General features: G+C 43.9%; 1 long non-coding RNA gene across 1 annotated transcript; it reads right to left on the bottom strand.

The window, feature by feature from the left end:
• Positions 1-660: 660 nt before the first annotated feature.
• On the bottom strand, positions 661-2,780 carry LOC128786136 (uncharacterized). Its single transcript, XR_008430186.1, has 3 exons — positions 2,561-2,780; positions 1,535-1,674; positions 661-1,382 (listed from the first exon to the last, which is right to left on the bottom strand). It is a non-coding gene; the product is annotated as an uncharacterized LOC128786136 (long non-coding RNA).
• Positions 2,781-18,019: the final 15,239 nt, after the last annotated feature.

The raw sequence follows: 18,019 nt of genomic DNA, 5'->3' as shown, positions 1-18,019 counted from the left end.
CTGGGACTGGGTAAACTGAACAGTAAAGTAGCTAAAGAACAAAATTATACAAAATGCAAGCCATCAATAAACACATTTTCATGCTGGGAACTCTGTGAAATGGTGACCTTTTGTTTACTAAAAGGAATCTGTGCAACTGCTCACCAGGTTATTACAGCATCAGCATTGCATCACTCCCAAGTACACTACAGACAGCACCAATATAAAGGCATCAGAACAATGAAAGATGACTGTGACAATTATTATGTGGGATGTAGCTCTTGCCTTATTAAGCAATCTGTTTCCCACTCCTTTAGGGCAACCTGAATATGCTTTCAGCAATCTTGCTTCATTCCCTGGCAGGACAAAGATTACAAGGCTGTTAGAAAAGAGCCTGAGATGGAAGAACCCTTTTAAAACTATTTAGGGACTACTTCAGTCCCTGGAGAAGATTTGTTTTAGGTAAAGACAACGTAAAACCAGATCAACAGGAAATTCTTGTCAAGGACTTAGAAACAAACAACTGCTGCACAGAGCATCCTAACTTCAAACACCTTAATGCAATAATTTGTTTTTAATCATCCATGAGATGGAAAATATGAGGAAAATGTAATATAAATGTCCAAGAATAACAGCGGTTAGTTGTTTGGATTTAAAATCAAAGGCAGTTTCCGTGCTGTTGAAGGTTTCCATACCGATGGGAGCTCAGGGTGCAGTAGGCTTCCATCCACCGAGGACAGGAGTAAGTGGCACTTGTGCTCCCCATATCCTCCTGCAGCCCCATATGCTGGGATAACACTGCAAGGAGCTGTGCTGATGGGGCTGTGTGGCTTAGCCACTCCCTGGGGGCGAGTGAGCCTGGCTGGAGTCATTCTTCTTGTGGAGATCCTTACCTGGTGCCAAAGTTTTGCTCCAGCGATGCCTGGGAGCCGCCTCACCTGGACCCTCGGAGTGTCTGCAGGCCCTGCCACCACTGGGACCTGCCAAGCACTCAGAGAGGTCTAGAAACAAAGCAGTTAGAGGTCCACTTTAGAAAGACCCCTCTTATTTCCATGGTGATAAAAATAAAATGTTTCTACCCTCTTTTCAGGGACTCTCAAGCCTGGTTTGGGACAGAAAGGAAATAAATTTTTGTCGTGGGGAAATGGAACACAGAAAATCTTTGACGCACCTGTCTGCTGCTTTTGGTGCCTAAATACCTTTGAAAGTCCTGCCTTGAGTGCCAAAGTGATGATGGATCACACAGTATTTCCTTTTTATTATTGCACTGCATCCTTTGGGCCTCACATTAACATAATTAGGGCCATATGGCAACAGAATCTTTGTTGGTTCAAACTGATGCAGCTCCTTTGAAGTCAGAAAGCCTGTGCCAGTTTATACCTGCTGAAGATTTGGTTTATGGTCTGGGAAATAAGAGAGAGAGGGGGGGAAGGGACCCAGGCACTTTTTGTAGTTAATTAAGAACTACATAGATGTATTTGTTCCCCGCTGCTGCTGTCCACCAGGAGCAGTGCCTGAAATGCCTTCATGGCTGTAATATCCTTTGTGTGATTACCTCTGACTGTCAGCTGCCCTGCCTCTCCTTGTGACTCAGAGTGTTTCAGTGGCTGCAGGTAAAGCTGCATGCAGTGACTCAGAGCCAGCCAGCCACCTCTGGACAGCAACAAAAAACATCCCATTCCCATTCACTTGGTCCTAAGGAGGGAAAGAGCTGCCTGACTGACTGTAGTCTCTGTGCAAAGGAATTACTCTCACTTTTTCCCCCTTGAATTTATTGTGAAAACACTTGACACTTACAAGTAAATAAATTCTTATGAAAATCTTTGCTGGGTAACACAAAAAAGATAACGAAATGTAGAGAAGGTAAGTAATGTAAATCCAAAGCACAAGGCCATGGAATTAGAGCCAGGGAGCAGAGAAGTATTGTGACTGGATGAAGCTTCAAAGCCCAGGGCCAAAATTCACACTCCTGAACCCCTTTACAAGGCACCCAGAAAAAAACAGTAGATTATACTGTCAGAAATGTTGCAACTGGAGTCACTGAAAGCTCTGAGTTGTCAGTACCTGGAAAACTCTGGTAATTTGCCACTTGGAAAATAGAGTCATGTCTTTTGAGAAACTGAAATGTGAGTTTGTGCATCCATATTCTGCCCAGTTCCTGTAATGATCCTAAAATGATGTTTCAATTCCAAACACTTCCCTGTTTTGAGGCACTTCATATTCACATCTAACCAAGGCTGGTCTTCAGTGGATCAGGCACCCACGTCCTGCAGCCAACCCAGGTCTGACCCAGAGGGCTGGCTGTCCCCCACCCCCTACCCCAGCTCACCCCCAGGGCTCAGAGCCATCCTGGGATGCAGCAGCCCAGGTCACCACTGCACACATGAAATACATTCCTGGAAGTCCCCCAGCAGCTCCAGTTAGCACCAAAATGGGCCCAATAAAAACTTCTTTGCTTCACAAATGCTGTAGGTCACATGGAGAGCAGGATAATCCAAGTGTTCAGCTGTGGGCAGCAAATACCCAAGCTAAGTCTGGAGCCCAAACATGCCTTGGCCACTTTGCAAATGCCACACTGTACCTGTCAGCTGAGCCACCCTGTGCTCACTGCCTTTCAAATAACCCCTTTTAATCATAGAACCACAAAATATGCTGAGTTGGAAGGGTGATTGAGTCCAACTCCTAATGAAGGAAGGCAAATTTTGGTCTGAGAAGGTCCTTGAGATGTGTAGCAAAGGGGTCTGAGACTGCACTGTCTGTCTGCTTTTTCCAGCCCTCTCAGTTTGCCTAAGAATGTGTATTACCACTCCCTGCAACACGAGCTCTTCCCGTGTCCCTGGGTGAGAACAGCAGCATTGTGACCTCTGTGATCTCAGGCACCAGGATGTGGCTGGGGCTGTTTATACCACAGGAATATCCATGACAGTGGAAGCTGTCCCTGCCCGTGGTGAGGGGCTGGAACTGCATGATCTCTAAGGTCCCTTCCAACACAAACCATTCTATGGTTATGTGATTTAATCAGATATAAAGACAGCTCCTGAGAAAAGGGAAAAAACCATCTCTTCCCAGGTGCCAGCAGGGAGAGGGCAGCAGCAGGACAAGGTGCAGAGGTGCCAGGCAGAGCCCTTGCCACCCAGACACAGTGTGCCAGATGTTGCTGGAGCCAGGGATGCTGGGCAGAAGTCTGTGTTTGCTGTAGGTGAAGCTGATTTTCTAGATCACATCTGTTCTTAATCTTCTGCTACGATGCACAGTTAAACATTTCACAGGGCTTTTATCAGCCAGCTCTCAGCTGGGACTAGGAGCTGGTTATTCTAAGGAATTTCCTGCTCTTAAATTAGACTGTCACAGGGCAGAGAGGGCTCATCTCTAACCACAGCTTCAGCACATGAGGACTCCTTCCGTATCTCACTGGATGGCAAAGTGATTTTATGTGGCCATTACCTCTTGGTAGTAATAATGAAGATCAGCAGCCTTTGTTAGAAGATGTTCACGTAACCAATGCAGTGTTAAGCTTTGAACAGACTAAAGAATGTGGATTTAGACAATGAGACCAAAATTTGGTCTGTGTGAGAAAGTTACTTCCCCAAAAGAAATTTTAAACCCCCATCATCTCATATCTCATCAATGCAAATCAATCTAATCCAAATATGGGAAAATTTTACTATTGAGATGAACAGATTGCAAAAGACTTGTCTAGATGTGAGGATTTCTTAAAAGGGGGGAAGTGCAGGTCATCAGGAATGGCTGTTTAGAGTCAATACAATATGGGGTCATTTAGTCCCTCATTCATGGCAAGAGGAAGAGCCCTGGCTCAGGCAAGTTGGTGGAACAAGGGACAGTACTTTACCCCATCCTCTTCCTCTCTGTGATGCAGAAAAAGTGGAGAATTATGTTCTAAATAACAACACACAGAGTAATTATGAAACTGTAGTGACTGTTTTACCATAAAAATCAGTAACTGATTTGTTGTCTGCATATGCAGTAATGTGAGTAAGTCAAATTCTTAGCACTTTTTGACTATCCCAGCTTGAAAAATCATAGCTTATCTTCATGTTTTGGTGTTGATGCCACTGTTTTAATGTGGTTACATAACTTACAGCAATTAAAAGCATTTCATTAAACTTGTTTTGCAGGTTACATATCACTTTATACTTCACAAGTGCCCTCCATCAAATCATCTTTATACTTTTGGTAAGCATTCATTATATCCCATGCCAGTCCAGCAAGGCATGGCAGCAGTGTCACAGTCAAATTGATTTGGCAGTGCAGAGTCAAACACCTGCAGGTGCTGGAAGAGATCAAGATTATTTTGGGGGGCTCAAAACTTCATAATTCAGACTTCTTTAGCCCTATTCCAAACCAACATAGAGTCGGGATAGTGGAAGATATTGAGCTTTGGCCTTCAAAAACCTTTGTGCATTCAGGTTTCAGAGCAGGGCACTTCCCTGGACAGGGAGGAGTAGCAGAACAGGGATAATGCTGCTTAGAATGTAGGTGTTGGTGAAACAGGAGCGAGAGGTGTTTTGCTTGGCTGCAACAAGTCAAAAGACACAACCCTCCCCTCTCCTAGTCTAACTTTATGTTTTGCCTAATGCTGCAATGACACAAAATGCTCCTGGCAATGGGATGACATGAGTTTCCATCTGCCCACAGTGAGGACAAGGTCAGACCTGGACTGGTTACCCCTTGCTGGGAATGTTCCCCAAAGCTGTGGTGTTTCTGCATGCACTGAGGTGTTGAGGAAGCCCCTGTGGTTTCTCTGGACCTCTCTGGCCTTTGTGCCCTGTGTTAGGGGCAGGAATATGACCAGCCCCTTAAGCAGAGCATGGCTTGAGAGGAGGGCAAGAAGAGGGAACCCAGGAGAAATGTGAGAAATGGTTGTTGATAAGAAACAACCTGTGTAGGGAACCATATTCATAGTCCCATATACATGTCCCATGTAGTACCCTTTTCCCCTGGCAGGGGAACAGGTATGTCCTGGAGCACATCACCAAGCTGGTGCCTACGCCAAGCTGGCAGCATTGGCCACCACCTGCAGTTCATCACACCCTGGCTCTGAGTCCATCACAGATGCCATCACCAGCAGTCCTGACCTTGCTCTGTGCTCTTTGCTCTTCCTCCCACCCCCTTTTCTGTCTTACACCAGCTAAAAGTACCCAAGTGTTTCTGAAATGCATTGAGTCCCAGCAGTGTCCACCTCCAGGTGACCAGAATGCCAAATATAAACTGTTTCTCACTTGATTCCAAGCACTCCCAGCTTGTCACCGTTGACTCTTTTAGTAAAATTTAGTCACTGTCCTCCAGGGTCTAGGTCCCTGTCATCTAACTTCAGCACCAGGCAGAGGAGCATAAGGCTGGAGCAAACCTTTGCCTCCCCTGGGAAGCATGAGAGGAGAGGAAAGAGTCAAACCCCTTTGGACCTCACATCCCTGGCATAATACTATTAACTGATTTGGGAGGAGTAGCATAAGGCTTAATTAGTAGCTATTTGTAAAGAGCATAAAGATAATTTGAAGTGCAAGATGATGTATTAACCTGAAGAATTAGTCTAATTAAATGCTTGAAATTGCTATTAGATACCTAACGTTATCAGAGCAGAGGCTTTATATCAATAATGTAATGCAAGTACAGTTTTGATTTTCTGTTTTGAAAAAATACTGCCATAAATTTAATTCCAAGGTGCTTAATTATTTTATCCCCATTAACAATAACCATATGTTAAAATAATTTTGCCTTCTCTATGTCTTTCATGCAGATGTGACTAACAATGGTTTTTCTTTCTAAGAAATTAATGCCTGAACTGAAAACACAGGAAAATATTCATCCTTTTGTTTTTTTCAAAATAATCTTTCAAAGGACTATAATATGCAAATTTGGCTCCACAGTGAAGTGATATGGACAGAGGTGTAAACTCTCCATCCAGGTAGATTCAGAGTTTTCTGGGATAAAATGTTCATTATGCAGAGTCAAACTAACAGTGGCTCATGAAAAGTGTACTCCTGTTTCCCTTTCCCATCCCTGTTCCCTTGGGCCAGTAAGAGTACTCTGACCTCGTTGTGAACCACCTTGTGGTGCTAACCCTTAGGAACCATAACCCCACAATACACGAAACAATGTCTGGGGGACTGAATCCCTGAATCAACTTACTGTAGAGTAAGACGAGTGGCAGAGCAGAGGAGAGGTGGCAGGAGACTGTGCAGCCAAGGATGGAGGAGAAAGCAAAGCCGTAGCACTGCTTTAAACACCATCTCCTTCCAAAATGGCTTTATTTGTAGCATAAAGCCATGCTCTTGGAATGAGGGGCAGCCACCCTGGCACACCACTGCCAAGCAAGGAGAAAACAATTAATAGCAATGCACATCAGTTGTGATCAGGCCTGCTGAAATATAGATTTGCCAAGGACAGGAGCCAGGAACAAGAACAGTTCCACCCAAACCTCTCTCCTGCTTTCCCAATCAGGCAGTACCATGAGGAAGTAGGTCAATAGACTATGTCTGATGGTGCAGTGCTGACACACTGGGCAGACGTGGACCTACTCGGCACAAAGCTAGAAAACATTTGTGCCAGCTCCAGCCAAAGGCTTAGGCAGCCCATAATCGTGCTGCCAACAGGATCAAAAATGGGCACCTAGGGAAATATACAAGGAAAATGCAAACGTAGCACGACACTTGCCCCGTGTACTCTGTCAGCCTATACACGCCCATAGCTTATGGGCTCAGGCACTGTGTAAAGAAGCATTTCATTCAGTGAGTTTTGAATTTGCATCTTTTATCTTTGTTTTCCTCTTGTAGTGACAGCAAAAGCAGACAGTTCTTCTCAGCTGGCCCCTCTTCATGATTTTAAAGTCCTCGGTTGCCTCTCATGACAGATGAATTGAGGCGCACATGGGTCTTCCTCATGTAGTGACCATCCTCTGTCTCCTCTCCTCCCTGCTGGCCTTCTTGGGTATTCCCTTTCCGTGTGTGGGAAGCTGGATCCTTGAAGGATGGGATAAAGGACAATATTCTGAAGGTGTAAGGTGACAAGCAGGATATAAAAAGAGGCGAGCCAATATCATAAAAATATTGGTCACTCAACTCCCAGAGGAGATAAAAGTGTGAAGGGATCCTACACATGTTCCTTTTCTGTATCCAGGTCTTTCAGTGAGTTACCCTTCAATCTTCTAGGAAAAACTAGTATTAGGTTTTTCCTGGTATAAGATATATATATATATATATGTATATATATATCCTATTTATGGAAAATGCTACTGTTCCTTTTATTAACCAAATACTTTGAAGACTTTCCATACAGTCATGATTAGACACTACTGACACATCCCATCTACACTGCTCTCAGAGCAGCACACCATGCCCACTGTAGGACCTCTAAGGGAATGGTTTAAAATGTATTTAAGTGAATCATTTTACAGAGGTGCTCCTTGTGCTTAAGGCCAATGTTTTAAGGACCTAAATGTGCAGGTAGGGGTTTACCAGAATTTGAATGTAAGGGCCACATTTACATCACACACCTAAGCACTACAGAAAACTGCAGTAGAGCTGAAACATCCATAAAAGTCACATTACAACCCTAAGATATTGTGGACAATTTGGAAATCACAGTCTATGATTTATTTTATTGGTACTTTTAGTTTTCTTTCCATTTCCTCAGTGTCTCCACCCCATAAGAAGAATCAAAAATGCATAAAATAAGGCATTCAAGAGAGAGGGACACATCAAGTAAAGTATCACCGGCAAAAAAAGGAGAAAGTATCAGTATTGATCAGTATTGTTGAGCAAAGCCTCAATAAGACATCATTTAGTCATCCTAAGGTAAGGAAAGAAGGATTCAAACTGGAGCAAGCTCAGAGAAGACTAGCTTGAATGGCTGGAAGAACTGGCAGTCTATTAGACATGGAGAAACAAAAACGCCTTGGCTCCTTAACTGCTGCCATCCAAGACTGTGTTGTATAAAACAGCTGTTATACAATATGAGAGTACCTGTGAGACATGGAAAAGATGCTTAAGGAAAAGGAAAATGTTGGTGCAGCAAATTATTTATAAGCTAGCCATGAATAAGGTTAGGTTGGGAATTGGAAAGAAGTTTCTTCCAGAGGAATGTCACTCTCTGAGCCTTTCCCAGAGAAGCAAACAATCCAGTCACTTCTAAGCTTAAACAGTTTGTGAAAGGGATTATATCATAAGGCCTCAAGATTATGTCACAGCAAGTCTCTGCCAGTCCTATTTGCCAACATCCTCATACCCAGATAGAGCTGAGCCAGACAAAAACAACCTACGTGAATGGGGGAACTTGGCACAGCGACCAGACTGCAAAACTTCCTTGTAAAACTGCAATCAGAAACTTCCTTTTGGGAGATCCACTGAAGAAAGCAAAACCATTCAGTAAGTATTTCTGTACTGGCAAGGAAGAGAGCAGTGGGTTTCTATGGCTTCCCAGTCCATTAAGAGGACAATGGTGAATGTGGTGGAGAATCAGCAGGTCCAGGTAACTTGAACTCCAGAGCCACAAAGGAGTTAGGAGAGGGAGACTTAGTGCTCTGATTATAAATATTGGAAAAGCTGGAAAGTTCAAGAGGGAAGAAATGGTCCCATGTTAAGGCAGTCACACATGGAAATCAAGATTATTTGCATAACTACAGGCCAGGTATCCCACCTCTCTCAGACAAGGTAATGGAAATAATTCCATTAGCAAGATTCATTTCACAAAGAGGGCACGAATAAGAACATAATTCATGGTTCGCTGTCCTATTCAGATTAGTTTGATTTAATTATTGGGGGGACTGAACAGCTGAGTGGTAATGGTAAATAGGGGTTCTCAGAGCTTGGTACTCCTGTATCATTGCAATTCCAAAGACCAACATACACTGCCAGTAAAGCACACATTAATTGGACTGTGAACATGTTAATTGAGAGGTCTCAAACAGTGACTGTCAATGGGGAATCATCTAGTGATGAACTGCAGGGATCATTGTATAATCAACGCTGCTCAAAATTGTCTGCACTGTTCTGGGCGTGCATATAAAGAACACTGCTGAGATAACTTGCTGTAGGTGACACAAAGTTTGACAGGATGATAAATAATGATGAAGATAAGGCTGTCATCCAGAATCAGTTGGAGAGAGAGATAAATTGAGCTGATTCAAACAACCTGTATTTTAAATTAGAGAGCTGGAAAATGACAGATTTCATAGCAAAGAGAGCTGACCATCTGCAGAGTGAGGCTGGCCCTGAAAAGCCATTACACTGGAAGGATTGAGGGATCTTATCAGTCAAGCAACACAATACCAACTTTCACAGTGACAGAAGAGGATAAAGCTATTTCTGTCTGTACAAGCAAGGAAGTTGTTTAGTAGCAGCAGAGAACATATTTTGCCTCTCCAATTGTCTAAAGCTGATCCTGAAAAAAAAAATCTCACAGTTCTGGTGCCCTTTTAAAAATACTCTGTCAAACAGAAGAAGTCAAGAAGAGTGTCATGGGAATTAGTTGAGCAAAACACTTCTAATGAGAAATACAGACCAGCCTCCTCAAATTATCAAAAACAAGAGTGAAGGGAGTTTGACTACAGTATATGCATTTTTTTTGCAAAACTGAAACCTGAAAAAAAAGAAAGGGATAATAAAAGCTATGGCTGCACACTGTAACCAGGTGAATTTTGAGGGAAAAAAAGGGTACTTTTCTAACAGCACATGTGCTGCAGTATCAGAAACCACAACCTCTGGTGTGTGCACCCAGGGAGCACTGCACACCTCTTCGCACTACGACACAAAATAACTCACACACACACACTAAGATCAAAAGAGCAAAAGGAAGGAACTTTTATTTCTGACCCCTCAATATACAGAATTACAAAAGTGACAGTGGATTGGAGGAAGAAATTGCCTCTCTAGCCACACTGGTCAAACCAACAGTCCATCAATTCCCTCCTCCCACAAAGAAGAATGCAAAACAATCATTATTTACATGAACATATGTGAGAAACTCCAGTAGAAATATGTAAACATCAGAAGGCATAGAAAACTTTTAAAATAACTTTAAAGTCTTTAAAAGAACAGGGCGACACACCTCAGCAACCACAGGTGAGCTGCAGGGCTCTGAGGAGGGGAAATGTGTAGTTACATTAAGTTCTAGCTCCCTACTGCAGTTTGGAGAGTGCTGTTGCTGTATACAATGGGACAGGAACTTCCACTGAACTGCTGATGGACAGCATGGGATAAGTGTGACCCATGGTTTGCGTGAAGCCACTGAGCATGTGCTCTTCATACACTCATGAAGCTGGGCTTATTTCTGTCTGCAATCCATTGTGGGGTGGAAAGAAACAATTTGTGAGTTGAGTCACATAGCAGGACAATGCATAATGATAATAATTGACCCTGACAGCACAACACTCCAGTGCTGATGAGTTCAAGCTTTTTGAAGTGCAGGCCAACATCCTCCTGAGAGCCAGAGCTTGGTGCTGATTGAAATCTGACATTTTGTGCTCCTGGAGTGCTCGGGGCTGTGGGCATCCCTCCCAGCCACCACACTGGCAGCAGAAACTGTTTGGTCCCATCCTGGTCCACCCTTTTATGGGAGGCTTGTGTCAGATCTGCCTCTTGTATGAGTGGGTGATTAGCTCCAAAATAGTCAGGCTGAGAGCAGAGAAGCAGGTATAGGAGAGCTTGCTTTGACAGTTCTAGAAGGGTTGGCACTGACTACAGGGTGATAGGATGTTGGAGGACACTTGGCTGAAGCCTCTCCAGTGTGTCTCCAGCACAGGGAAGGGGATGTCAGCCTGGCTGTGGAACAGAAGAAAGCTGTGATGGAGGTTGAGCAAAAGCTCCTGGTCAGCATGTCTTCCCCAGCCTTTGTTTAATTTAACTGTGAGAGGTCTCTTAGGAAACCAGGAGTCTCAAAAGCCCAAAGTAAGCACAGAGAAAGGCACTGATAACATAGGAATTTGATAGATCCCAGTGAGGACATTTTTCCATGGATTGTGCGGAGTTTGGGTGTGCAAACAGAGCAATGGGTGAGCCCGTGGCTGAGAAACAGAGACATCCAGCTCTGAAGCTGCAAGACAGGGAGGCAGACAGCCTGTGAAATCAAAGACATGTGTTGCTGGGCAGAGTGGGCAGGAGAGAAAACCTGGGAAAAGCTCATGTAGTTTGGGAACTGTGATTCAAAGAAAGCCAGTTTAGCGTGAATAGTAACTTGCTGCTCCTGTCTTTAGGGAAGTAGGACTTTGTATTTTCTTGCGACAAAGCAGCCATATGTTTGAACCCATCTCCAGCTTTCTCTCTCTAACTGGATTTCTTTTACAAAATCCTGAATTTTAGTGAGCTACTTGGGTTAAAAAATTCAATGGATGTTTGAAAGTTTTAATGCTCTGTGTGTGTGTGTGTGTGTTTGTGATTATGAGTTTAGGCACCCCAAATTATGTTTCAGCTTCCAGTCAAGGGCAGCAACTTTCTCTGCAATGTCAGCAGCCTGACTGGAAGAGCATGTTTCTAATGAGGGAAATGCAAAGTATAGCCAGAGAGAATTTAGGAGACAAACTAGAAAAAGACAACTTCAAAATATTGTTAGAAATGAGCTCATTAAATGTGCATGTTTTGATCTCTGCATCCCACACAGTACTAAGGGTCCACTGGCTGCATATCAAGGAGGGTGGAAGGATCAATTCCTATCAAGGACATCAGCAGAAGTACGCAAGGATTTAGGCGTCTTGTTTCACTTGTGGTTTTTTAATCTTCTGCTTATGACTGCATTTCATTTTGAGCTTTGAACCCAAGAGCAAAGGTGCAGTGAGCGACACATGTTGGGAGAGTAAAACAGGGACAGGCAGCAGGGCCTTGGATGTCAAGGTATGTAAATAGGGGCCATGGAACATAAACATGGGAGAATGGCAGGGTCATGGGCAGTAAACACGGGCTGTGCAAGGAAATCCTTTATAAACATGGTGTGTCTAGCAGGACATGCCTGAGCACAGGGGTTTGGCAGAAAGACTGAAGGAGTTAGGTCCCTTCTCCTTGGAGAAGAAAAGGCCTAGGGGAAATCTCATCACAGTGTTCCAGTAGTTATGGGGTGGCTATAAAGAGGGTGGAGGGTGTCTCCTCACAGGAGAAACACATGAGTGTGGCAGGGCCATGAGCTACCCACACAGAGAGGGTGGGGGAAGGAGGATGCTCATCTGTGTGGAAACAGAGCAGGTCAGGGCATGAGACAACAGCAGAACTCTGGAATGGAGAAATTTGGGAAAGCAGCCCCCCTGCTTTGCAACACAGCAGTACTGAGTGACAGCTCAGGGAGCAGGCTTCAGTCCGCAGATGCTGTAAGGGTAAAAAAGGTGTGGGAAGTATCTATTCCTTCTTAAGGATGGTGTGTATTATTGGCCACAAAAAGCAGCACGAGACAGGTTGCCTTTCCGAGGGGAGAGAGACATTTTGGACATAAAGTCAATATGGACATAAAGGAAATCCTCTTCTGCAGGAAAGTGTTCTGTGAAGAAAAATGAACTATTGACTTGGTAATCGATGCTTTACTGGTTAAACTGGAATGAATCACATGTGCTTCTGCTTCTGATCTCATTGTTTCCACTGGATTCTTTGGGCTGAGTGTGGGAATCTCACTTCTGTTACCACACCCGTAAAGATGATCCGTGCTGGGAAGATGATGCCTTTGCTCCACTTACCACATTTATGGTGAAGCTGTTCTTGTACCACCATTTGTAGGGAGCAATGTGGGAAAAACAAGCATGTCAGTCTGACAGAGATAAGGGTATTGGATTAAACCAAGTGGATAGAGAGAGGGACTTGGTAATTTGGAGTTTAGCTAGAGCATCTCAGTTAGCTGGCATGAGTTCTGTCCATCCTCTTCTGTTTCATCACACATGACACAAATCCATGAGCTCCTCGTACGTGGCTTGTCTGCACTTCATCCATGGAAAACATTGAGTAAGAGGTGATGTGAGCCATCTTATGATAAATCAGGTCAGAGCTGCTAATGGGGTGCAGAAACCATCATGGTAATTTCCATGCTGCTGCACACACGAAGGACTACAGTATATATTTCTATTTATATAATAAGGGAAATAAGTTATTAAATGGGATTCCAGCTGCAGATGTACTTGTTTGTCATAAGAGAGGTCATTGACATGTAGCTGAATCAAGGAAGATGACCAAGAATTCAAGAAATCTGGGCATGTATTATTTATAGAAAGAGAGGCTCAGCGAGGAGCTGTTTGGCAATTGCTGGGGGCGGAAAGACTCACGGTGTCTGGGTGAGGAATACTTTGTGTAATCTGTCTAGGAAGGGAGAAGTCATCTGCTTCAAGGAGAAAAGTATACAGATAACTAAAACAACCACAGGAGGTTGCTACACAAAGGCTCCCAGGAAGGAACAGAAGGGACATTAAGATGCATTTTGGGAAACATGAAAGCTCTGCATAGCACTGAGCACTCAGATGAGTCTGAGGTTTCTTTTAAAGACTGTGCTCACCACAGCTGAGGGCAAAGCCCAGCAAACAAATGAAGTATCATCTAAAATCCAGCAAAATGGCATAATCCCCCTCCCCTGCCATGACACATAGGGGCAGCAGAAGTAAGCGCAGACATCCAGAGCATCCAAGTTTGCTCCACCCTCAGCAGCAGGGAGAGATCCAGGGATCAGCCCTGAAAAAGCAGAGATGCTCTGAAACACAAGGACCAGCAAAGGCTTGGAGAGCAAAATATCTCCTGTGTATCTTTGGCAGCAATCTCTGCAAGGCATGGGTTGGCATTAGGGGTAGATTAACAGTTTTTTTCTTTCTGCACCTTCTGGGTTTTAGGGTGGGACTCTCATTTTGTAGACCTCTGTTTTCTCTCTTGCTCTTCCAGAGTGATCCCATCTCCCCTGGGTCCTCGGCTCTTCCCTCAGCCTTCAGCCTGCCATTGCCTCACCCCCTGGCAGGAGTTCAGTGATAATATAAATCCAAACTGAATTTGGTGGATTTAAGCCCAGCCTGCCTGTCACTGTGCTTCCTGACAAGCAGACATATCAATGTTATGGGAAAATTAATAAGAAACTTAAAATACAAACCCTTTTGAGGAGAGCCAGTCCAGAACCAGTTTGAATCTGATCATATTTTATGGTTTAAATACAAATCCCTTTAAGGGGAAAAAGAAAAGCCAATAAACAAAAGAGATAATGTAATGGAAATAATGTTTCCCTGCCCAGGACAGAGCTGCCAGCCTGAGCCCTGGCTGCAATTCACACAGAGCTACCTCACACCTACTGGGTGAGGATGAGGCCCCACAGCCACATTTCATTGACACGTTGATGTAGTGCAAATAAAGTAGGGCTGGAGCTGTGGCTGCTACAGGCAAGAGGAAAGGAAATGAGCCAACTGTGATGTCTTCATATACTCGCAGATTATAGGAATGTGTTTTGCTGGCCTAATGGCAATCCGGACTTTGAACTCCCGTTCATTGCCATTCCTCTCTCCCATGACATAAAATAATTCCTCAGGACTGTCTATAACCCCCAAACTCCTCGGAGCTTGTTCTGTGCAATGTTACACCACTGGAGCTCCTCACACTATTGTGTAATGGGGTGAGATCACAGACGAGCTCAGCTCGTGTGGCTTGCGCTATCTTGCCCGTCTGATGGTTAGCTGCACTTTAAAAACTAAAGAACCATTCCTGTAGGATTACAGCCATAATTCTTAATAGAGACAGGAAATACTGACATGCAAGTGATCCAGACCAGCAAGAAATCCATTGATGTGGGGAACTTTTCTGCTTATGTCTATAGGTTCATATGCTGTGGTCACAGTTTGGGAAATTCAGCCTTTATTTGTCTTACTGTGCTTTACAAACACATATGGATGGGTTAATTGTGGAGTCTGGTACAGGGACAAGAGCAGTGTCATGTTTTCAGATGTGGTGTTTGGCCTCAAAATGTTAAATTGAAACCTGAACAGTATTCATGGATTTAACATCTCAGCAGATTCACCCTGATGCTCAGATTAAAGTCTCTGAGAATGAGGAACTACCATCCTGTGGATTTTCCTCTCAAATGAGTCATTGGCCCTTGCCAAACTCTCGTGTTAAAAGGCTATGGAATGAGAGGCACAAAGACCAAGCACTCCAGCTTCCTGGGGTTTGCCCTCATTGAACAGTCAGGGGATTTTTGCAGCCTTTTTATTTACAAAGAGCCTCTGGAAAATGCAGTTTGAAAAGGAGCCTGGCATGGTTTGCTGAACTGTATCCTGGCTGGGAGGTCTGAGCAACAGAGATGGGACTCCAAGCTGTATCCTTGATGACTTATTTAGCTTTCTAACCACAATTCAAATCTCAGTGCATCATCACGTAAAAAGTTGAGTGCACTTGATCAAAAATAAGGTTATTTGGAAGCTTCAGACTGTGGTCTGATTGTTGTCACAGAATCATAGAATTCTAGAATGGTTTGGGTTGAAAGGGGCTTTAAAGATCATCCAGTTCCAACATCCCTGCCACAGGCAGAAACAACTTCCACTAGACCAGGTTGCTCAAAGACCCATTCAACCTGGTCTTGAACACTTCCAGGGATGGGGCACTCACAACTTCTCTTGGCAGCCTGTAGATATTTTATAGATATTTGCATATATTTTATTCACTAAAATTAAAAGAACTAAAATTTGAAAAACTTATCATATGGATGTGTGAATATGCTGATGCAGGACAGGAAAATAAGAACACATGGTATAGTCACTAAAAACTATTTAGGTCCTCTGGGGACATAAAATCTGTCTGGGCTGAAGGGACAGGAGCACCAGGCTCCCAGCAGCAGCCTGGCAGCTCATGGGATGCTTTGGTCTCCTCCAGTATCAGTGTTCAACCATCCTGCTGCTGCTTTCCTGATGTCTATTACCTGTCCTTCACTGTTGACTATATAGAGTTAATGGATAATGAAAATATGCTTTGGGAGACATTTATACAATCACATTTCATTGCTGGGTCATTTTCTGTTGGCCTGTGTGGCTATAAACTGAAGGGAATAGATTACTATAAAATAAACCTTTGGTTAGAGAGGATGAGCTGTGGCTGCAAAATGCCATTCACTGTCTAGAACAGGCTGAGAAGAGATGATTGCAAATGCCCAAGAGCTTAAACATTTACACTGGGAGGTAAAACAATGACATTCAGTCACCCTGGGCCTGGTGTTGGCGTTGGCACCTGGCCCTCAGATCATTCTCTGGGCTGTTTTTCTGTAGCAATGCCATCCCAGGCTGATTACAGACCAACCCCAAGCCAGACAGAGGACAAGACTGTGCCTGTGGGTCTAGCCTGAGGGCCACAAGATGAAGATTTGACAAGAAACTAGTTTCCTGTTTACTTGATTAAATACAACTATAAAATTAAGATAAAACATATCCACAGCCCACTGGAGGTGTGTTGTGAGATGCACCACTGAATGTTTGTAAAGTGATTTGGAAGTGAAAAACATTGCAACAATGCAAAGCCCTGTCCTTATGAAAGACAATTGATTGCTTCTTTTACAAGGCAACAAATTCCAAAAAAGTAGAATAGAAATTAGCAGGTCTCCAGATCCCTGGCAGCAGCTGCAGCTCTGACACAACCTGATGCTGCAATCTTCTGGAGAGAAGAAGAAAGCTATCTAGCACTCAGTGACTTCAGGATGTCCACTGAATTCTGCTGTTTATTCAGAGGGGTACAGCTGCAGCCCCCAAATCAGGAGTTCAGGCCTGAATTCAGCTGCCATCACAGTGACCAGTGTGGCTTCAGAAAAATCTCACCATCCCTTTATCACCAAATCTGCAGTGTTTCTTAGTCAAGGCCTGTGAGTGAAAGCTTCTTCAAAAAAGCTGGCAATTGGTGTCCAGTACATTTTGAAAACTGGCAAAATTATATGATGGCAGAGCAAGCACTGCTCTTGAACTTCTAGAAGCATTTGTGCTATGAGGATGAATGTTTGTATACATTTGTGAATATATGGGACACAACCCCATGAAAATCTTGGAGGGGCAGAAATATGCACAGTGTGTGTCAGTAGTTGAACCTTCTTGAAGAAGGTTGAATCCCTAATTTTATTGAAGGACCTCTGTAAGACATACTGCCATGGCGATTGATAATTCCAGAGCACAGTGGGGGCATTTTGTAGCTCTGTACTGAGAAATCTTGCTATGCAGTGAGGTACAAAAGATCTTCTTATTCCCTCATTGCCAATATCCAGTTGCCCACCATATTATTTGAAATATATTTCCTGACTGAAATGTTATTGCAGGGATCTACTGAAAAAGCAGTGAGAGCCTCTGCACTGCTTGTTTGGCTTCCAAAGGGCTCTTGGTGGGCATCCTACCCTGTTTGCTCTCACCTTCTGCTGCAGCTCACCACCCTTCAGCTGTGCCGGGGCAGAAGAGGATGCTTTTATTTCCAGTGGGGATGCTTTGAGTGATGCTGTGGGTGAGGGGGTTTCAGTCACTGGTGTGCTCCCTCTCCCCTCCTGGAGAGGGCTGTGCCCTCTGCCCCAGGTGACATGGCTGTTCATGAGATAAAGCACATACAGCCTGGTGTGAAGTCCTCAGTTTAACCCACAGCAGTGGAGTTATTATGGACAGGGATGGCTCAGCCACTGGGAACTGGAACAGGAGTCAAGCAGCCTCTGTGCCAGTCCCAGCTCTGCTACCCTGTGGGACCAGCGAGACCACAGGAAAACGTACAGGGCAAAGAGAGTATAAAAGTCATCACCTTCCCAAAGCCCTTCCCTTTACCATAAATGCTGATTTAAATGCATAAATTGATTTAAACTTGCATCTCAGGATCATCACCAACTTGTGCAGAACAAAATGCCTTCCCTTTCCATCCTGTAAGCAAGAGGCAAAATGACTTTTTAGGAAAGCTGTGTAATTCCTGCCTGAAATTAAAGTGCTGGTTCTTTTTGGTCCCTCCAAGCTATTTTTTTACAGTTCCTTAAGCCACAGATGAGAAGGGACAAAAGCATAACAAAAATCCAATTAAGGAAAAGCTTTGGAAAAGTGCTGGCTGTTTAAACGTGAGCTGTAAAGGTAGCCAGGAAAGGTGGG

The sequence above is a fragment of the Vidua chalybeata genome, chromosome 3 (genome assembly GCF_026979565.1).
Source record: "Vidua chalybeata isolate OUT-0048 chromosome 3, bVidCha1 merged haplotype, whole genome shotgun sequence".
Lineage (NCBI taxonomy): Eukaryota > Metazoa > Chordata > Aves > Passeriformes > Viduidae > Vidua > Vidua chalybeata.
Note: the sequence above shows the minus strand (reverse complement) of the source record. Positions and strands in the feature narration are given on the sequence as shown.